The sequence below is a fragment of the Rhododendron vialii genome, chromosome 12a, assembly GCF_030253575.1.
Source record: "Rhododendron vialii isolate Sample 1 chromosome 12a, ASM3025357v1".
NCBI lineage: Eukaryota > Viridiplantae > Streptophyta > Magnoliopsida > Ericales > Ericaceae > Rhododendron > Rhododendron vialii.
Window position 1 is genome coordinate 15,795,367 of NC_080568.1, and position 7,754 is coordinate 15,803,120.

Below are 7,754 nucleotides of genomic sequence, written 5' to 3' on the forward strand. Positions count from 1 at the left end.
GACCTTCTAGTCTCCTCTTGCTTGAGACACCACCAAGTTTGAATCTCTAATGACTTCCACTCTTTTTGTCCCTAGTGCTAGGGCTGCCTCATTTCCAGCAATGCAGGCTTCGTACTCGGCTTGATTGTTGGTGACTTCAAACCTCAGTTTATGTGACAGAGGGATATGAGAGTCATTTGGGGAAACTAGCAATACCCCTATGCCATATCCACGTTGGTTTGATGCTTCATTGAAGTAAAGCTGCCAGGTGTCATCTAGGAGACACAAGATGTCTTCGTAGAGGAACATAAAGTCCTCCGCCTCGGCCTCTGTCACGGGATGGTCTGCCAAGAACTCTGCCACAGCCCTTTTTTTCACTGATTTCCTCGTCATGTACTTGAGATCGAATTCTGCTAGAAGTAATAACCACCTAGCCAGCCTTCCAATAAGTGATGGCTTCTCGAAAAGATATTTGATTGGGTCTAAACGAGAAACCAGTACTACTGGATGTGCTAATAGGTAGTGCCTTAGTTTCTTCGTGGCCCATACTAGCCCCCAACAGGTTTTCTCCAGGGGGGTATACCTTGTTTCGTAGTCCATCATCTTCTTGCTGAGGTAGTATATGGCGCACTCTACTTTGGCATCGTTTTCTTGTGCCAACATGCATCCCATGGAAGTGTCTATTACTGAGAGATACAGAATCAATGGCTTCCCAGGGATGGGTGGTGATAGCACAGGCAGATTCTGAAGATACTCTTTGATTGCCTCGAATGCTTGCTGACAATCTTGACTCCACTCAAAATTAGCACCTTTCTTCAGAAGCTTGAAGAAAGGTTCGTAGGTGGCTGTGAGCTTGGAAATGAATCTGCTAATGAATTGCATTTTCCCTAGAAAGCTCCTTACTTCCTTCTCTGTCTTTGGTCGTGATATCTCTAGGATAGCCTGTATCTTGGAAGGGTCTACTTTAATTCCTCTTTGAGTGATGAGAAATCCTAGCATCTTACAAGCCGTTACCCCAAAAGTGCATTTTTGAGGATTAAGACGTAGCTTGTATTGCCTAATCCTCTTAAAGAACTTCTGAAGCACTTCATAGTGTCCTTCCCTTTCCTTTGATTTAACTATCAAATCGTCGACATATACCGCGACTTCTTTGTGCATCATGTCGTGCAGCAGTGTTGTAGCCATTCTTTGGTAAGTGGCCCCAGCATTATTCAAACCGAATGGCATTACTCGGTAGCAGTAGGTCTCCCACGGTGTAGTGAAGGTGGTCTTCTCTCTGCCTTCAGGAGACATCAGAATCTGATTATACCCAGAAAATCCATCCATGAAAGATAACAGTGCATGCCCTGTGGTGTTTTGTCCATAAGCTCGTCTATGTGTGGCAATGGAAAATCATCCTTTGGACTGGCTTTGTTGAGATCTCAAAAATCTACACAGACCCTGATTCCTCTTGTTTTCATCGGCACTGAAACGATGTTGGCTACCCATTGAGGATATTCGATGACTATGAGAAAACCGGCGTTGATTTGCTTAGTGACTTCTTTTATTTTTAAAACCCAATCAGAGCGCATACGTCATAGCTTTTGCTTAGCTGGGCTTGCATCAGGATGGAGGGGAATTTTGTGCTAAACAATTTCAGGGTCTATTCCAGGCATGTCCACGTAAGACCAACCAAAAACATCTTTGTATTCTTTTAGCAAAAGGATTAGTTTTTCATTTTCTTGAGAAGATAGCATTGCACCAATTTTAGCCAATTTGGGCTCGTTTTCAAAGCCTATGTCTGTTGTAATTATTTCCTCAGAAAAAGGTTTAGCATGCCTCTATTCTTCTCTTTCGATGACTTCTAGAATTTCTTTTGGAATTTATTCCTCGAAATTTGGATTGTAAGAATCCATGCAGTTAATCATAAGCAAAGTGAAATACTCTAAATCTTCCTTCTCATTGCTAAAATTGTCAAGAGACATTTCAGAGTCAAATTCAAAATAAATATCATGCCTCGGTGTTTTGACCAGGTTGTGCTTGTTAGACTCGGTTGGTTGAAAAGATGAAACACTAGACTCAGACTGGGTCGACTCAGAGTCGGAACTAGGATCGAAGTCAGCATTTTTTATTTTGTATTTTGGAGCGTGCTCCACGGTCCAATTAGGGTAAGCCCCTTTCTCAGCATCCACAATCAGCTCAGAGCAGTCTTTTTCATCACCAAGGTTGATCATCAGCACCTCACTATCATCTTGATTCGCACTTTCATCATTTTCACCCTGTAAGTCTTAGAGGGCCATTTGGTTTGCTATTGCCGTTATCTCCTTTAGTTGAGCCTCAATCTCTGTTTTGTCGCTGTTGTCGACTCTTTCTGTGCCAACAAATCCCTACCAATTACCAAAGCGATCCGTGATGGGGTGGATCACCATTATTTCTTTCTAGGTGACCTCCTCATCAAAGAGTAGGTTTAGTGATATTTCATCTAATGGATCATTATCAACAGACTCTTCTTCCTTTGCTTCTTCAGTTTCAAAGTTGTTGACCTCATCGATTGGCCAATAGTCGTCGGTAGGTGCATAAGGGTCATAAAAATAGATTGGGACTCTGCGAAGCCCTTCCTCTTCAATTATGCCTTCAACTTCTTCCTCATAGACTGTTCTTGCGAACATGACATGATCGTCTTCAATGATGGTTACCATAGGTTTTGGTTGATCCACCGGAGTGATGTATTCGGATGGGTTGAAATTCTTGGCAGCAGAGTGGGGCAGGCCAAACAGCTTGGTAACAACTTGAAAGTGCGAATCGAACATGAACAATGATGCGGCCATTTTTGCCTGAAAATATTTTTTTTAGTTAGATTGGTTTAGCTTACCCTCTTCTGTTTGGTTTTAAAAGGCCCCTAAGGTTTAACCTGCAAAAGAAAAAACTGCACAACATACAAATATACAATGGGTGTGAGGAAGAACTTTTACAAGCAGATGCAAGTAGGTTCCTAGCCTGTAGGTTCCTGTCTTATTTTGATAAGTTATACGGCTTTCTAACACATGTAAGGTTTTGGTAGTCTCAAAGGTGCTCCAATGTCATAGGGCACCAATCCTTTTGCCAGCCAATCATAGGCGTCAATTGGGTGATTTCCTTTTTGATATACCACTAGGTACAAGTGACTGTGGAGTTTGCTGGAACCCCTAACATAGCCCGTGACATGCCGGGATATCAGATGAACTCAACGAGGTTTCCCGCTCGATGCATATGATAAATGAATTAAAAAAAACATGTGTTAGTCTTATGTCGAACTTTCTTGTCATGGTTCTCTTTCCCCAGCAAACTTGCCAAAAGCTGTAAACACCTCCATGGAGCAGGGCATCGCCATACAGATTGATCATTGCTGCTTGTTTGCTCTCTACTTCATAAACCAAGATTGTGGATATTCCTATGGCTAGGAACATCGCCACACGATAACAGTTATCATCAAAACAGAGTCGCCGCCTAGTTTATAAAAACTAGGAAAAACAAATAGAGATTCTGAGCTCAGGAGCCAAAGGTACAAATGAGGGGAAGGTGTTAGGCACCCCTCTCTGCCCAGTCGTGAGACTGGCCCATAGTTGTTCGACTTAAGATTAATTCATGCACTATTTAATTATAACACAAAGTCTGTTTATTAGCCTTTAAACAGTTAGTGGTGAGCCAAGACAGTAATAAAAACATGCATAAAAAATAAGCAGAGAACAAGACAGCTGTCCCAGAGAATGGATCTCTCGGCCGGTGAATTGATGTCACGGCTGAGGGATCTTTCTCGTTTTATGTATTGGCCGAAGGATTGATTCCCCAGCCAATGTTCTTCCTCACACCAGACTAAACTATTAATAGAAGATCAGAAAGCTATGATTAAGCGTAAAAACAGAGAATAAATCAAACCAGAGACCCCTGGGTCTCACCACCTTGATCCCTCAGTGGCTTGATTGCTTCGGATTGTGTGTGATTGACTGATTTGCTTCTTGAAAGCCCTAGGGTTAGGGTTTGAACTTTGGGGTTTGATCGTCAGATTAGCGGCTGCCTTTGGGAGGTTAGGGCTTTTGTAGAGGGGAGTTGAGAGAGTATATGAGCAGAGTTTCGTGACTAGAGAGGGTGTATGAACTTACGAATTGTGTATTTTCGGAGCCCTAAGGGCTCCTTTATATAGGCATGGGGTAACTCACTCCAACCAATAGAAAAGCATGATCAAAATTGGAATTATATTGCAATACTAACTCTTCATGGCAATCTCTTGACGTAGCCCGAACGCATCGGGATTTGGCTGCTAGGGTTTTGTGAACGGATCAAACGATTGACAGAATGTTCCAGAATCTGGAAAATAGACGATCTGGCGGCCGAGCAAAGGATTTGGCAGCCGAAGAATTGATGTTGCGGCCGAGGAATGGACCTGGCGGCCGGCTAATCGATCTCTCAGGGAGATTTTCAAGCAACAGTTTTCACGGGGTGAAGAAATGATGTTGAGGCCGTAAAATCAATGTCACGGCCGACAAATGGATTCTCCTGGGATACTGTATTTCTGTCTGGAAGGCTATATGGCTCTGGATTGGGTTCTCTAAGTGGCTAGAAGTTCACACCTTAAGTCCTAATGTTCACGAGAAGTCAATCAGCAATCACTGTATCCATATCATCATCGGGATGGTCAACAAGGTGGGACTTGAAATAATCGTTAGGCCAAATTGGGGTGTCTACAAGCAGGGTGGGTTGCACATGAATGAAATATTAGTGGATCTTAATTCTCTTATTGATTGCTATCATAGTTGCTTTTATTGGTTGTTGTCAAACACAAGTTTTCTGGTTTGTACTTGTTTAGCACAGGGCTGTACTTAAAGTATCACACTCATGGTGACACAAAACAAGGTGTGCAAGGCTCAAGCAACTGAACTGAATGCACTAAATGCAGCCATGGGATAACAGCAGCAATATAAAAGACTGCCATAACAGACAGTTGCAACAGCAGCAAGGCAGCAGTAGCAGATAAGTGATGCCAAAGAAAGCTAGGGACATTGCCCAATCTCTGACATGGTCACAATGGAAACCCAAAAGATATAGTAGGAAGCTAGGGACAAGCCCCCTAGAAAAGCTTAAACAGTCCAAGAGACAACCCCCTATGGTAGGTACAAAAAAGGCCGCCAATTCATTCCTTTACATCCAAATCTTGAACACAGCAAGAAGGACAACCCCCTTAAATAGGTCCGAGAGAATACAATGTTCCTTACATAAATAGATGAAATACAGAACCAACCTACCAGTAATGACATTCAGAATCAAAAAATCAGATGCAACATGCCTTGGGAACTGTAGGGAGGTATTCCCGAACACATACATTTAGTTGCCGAACACGTGATATTCGGGAGCACGTGGTAAGTATGACAGGATTTACCGCCGGGCAATATAGTGAACAGCAATATGGACCAATGATATGAGAAGTCATTGATCCATGCTGTTTGTTCGGCAAACTAAGGGCCAAGTTACATGTGAAGTAGATGGTCCAAAGCAGACTGTTCGGTTATAAACAGCCGAACAGATGAAGCAAAGAACCAAGCACGTGATACGAGGGATCACGGGTTAAAAAGCAATGCAAATGGTATGTGGGACCATAGTTTGAATATAGGCAGGACAGTCATCATGCTAAACAAATGTTCGGCAAGATGGACCAATGACATGAGAAGTCAATGGTCCAAGCCGTCTGTTCGGCAACGAGATGGCTGAACAAAAGAAAGAACTTCAGTCGAGTATTAGAGCATAAGGAACATTCTGGAAGAGTCCAGAAACAATAGTATTCCGTTAAGGAATAAGATCCCGAGAATATAGGATCTGATAAAGATACCCAACGAGTATGGGATGTTCGGCTTGTTATGGAAAAGAGTCCTACAAGGATTAAGGTAATGAACTGATAAAGGAAACGAGAATCCTTGTTATCCTGGGATTCCTATACGAGTTAGGAATCCTAGGGCAACACGGATGCTTGGCCAGCAAGCATACGCAAATCTATAAATAAGAGGTAAACCTAAAGGTAAAAGGTACGCAATACACTGCATTCTTACTGCTTTCCTACTGATAATTAGGGTTTGATTGCTAGTACGTGATACTAACAAAGGCATCGGAGGGCCTTTGCCACGAGAGGCAGAGGTGCGCTCACCCCCTGTCTATTTTGCAGATTAGGGTTCCGACGACGAATTAGGGTTCCGGTGAAGAGGCACGAGAAAGTCGTTGCAATCCAGTTGATCAGAAAGCATCAATTGTTTTCATCCCCCTACAATTGGCGCCGTCTGTGGGAATCTAACCAACTTTTCTGAAAAAAGTAATCATGACGGAAGAAAATTCAGTCACTCCGTTTAGTCCAAAGGACCAGTTGGGTGGGGGAAGGGATAAATCCCCACCAGGCGCTCCGAGAAAGCCCACTGGAAGACATGATAAAGATAACTCCAAAGAAAAAGGAGACAAAACAGCTACTGGCTCCACGAGAAGGAGTAGGTCTCATCGAAGAGAAGAGTCAATTACTCGTTCGAAGAGTATACACAATGATGATGATGTCCTTGATAAAAAGAGAAGAGAAATCGAGGAGTATGCTCGTTTAATTAGAAAACGAGAGTACGAGATACGGGAGCTGCAGCAGGTACGAGAGCACCCAGAAGATTCTGGACTCTCTTGAAGGAATTCCCAGAGAGACGGACGGGCTCTGGTGGTTCATAAGCAGACTCATTCACGTAGAAGAAGGAGCAGAAGTCCTGTTATAGGGCGTCACGAGGCTTCTCCACAAAAAAGGGGAAGAAGAAGTAGAAGCCGAACACCTGAGAGAAGGGCTTCTTCACGGAAAAGGAGGAGCAGAGACCGAAGTTCTACTCCCGAGGAAGAGGAAACAAGAAAACATCATCGAGATAGGTACGAGAGACCTGATGCTGATTGGGTCAAGGCTTCGGCCCACAAGTCAAAAGAGCAAGAGGATGGGACAGTGACTGCACGAGAAGCAGCACGCAAGGCCCTGAGTAATATTGCAGCCTCCCCCTTTACAAAGAGGCTACAAGAGGCTAAGTTGCCGAGCAGAGTGAAGCACGGTGCGTTCGTACTTTACGAGACAAATACGGATCCCTTGGCTCACATACAGCATTATCAATAGGCTATGTTTATGCATGAAGGGGATGATTCCATCTTGTGCAAGATGTTTCCCTCCAGTCTTGGCAAGGTGGCTTTATCCTGGTTTCATAAACTGGCCCCACGATCCATACGAGGATGGAGGCAGTTGGCCGAGGAGTTCACTGCTCGATTCTTGACAAGCAGAAAAGCCCCAAAAACTTTTGAGAGTCTTTCCACCATGAAACAGGAGGAAAACGAGCAGATCAGGGATTATGCAAAGAAGTACTAGGAGACTTTCAACGAGATTGAAAGTTGCAGTGAGGAGTACGCAATTGCTACCTTCAAGACTGGTCTGCCTGTTCGGGGAGAGTTGCGTTGTTCATTGAATAAACATCCGGTAGCCACACTAGCTAAATTGATGGAACGGATAGAGCAACACGCCAGAATGGAGGATGACATACTCCGTGAGGATGGCAGGACAGTTGCCGAACAGCCAAAGGCACCTGCCAAAAGGTGGATAAGCCAGAGCCCAAGACTTATAGAGAGCGAAAGGAATACGGGCAGGCTAAGAAAGAGCCGTACAAAGATAAGCAAGCTCCTGACCCAAAAGCTTTCTTTTCTATCACTACGGTTTGGAAGGAACCAATATACAGGATTCTTTATCGAATAAAGAATCAGCCATATTTCAA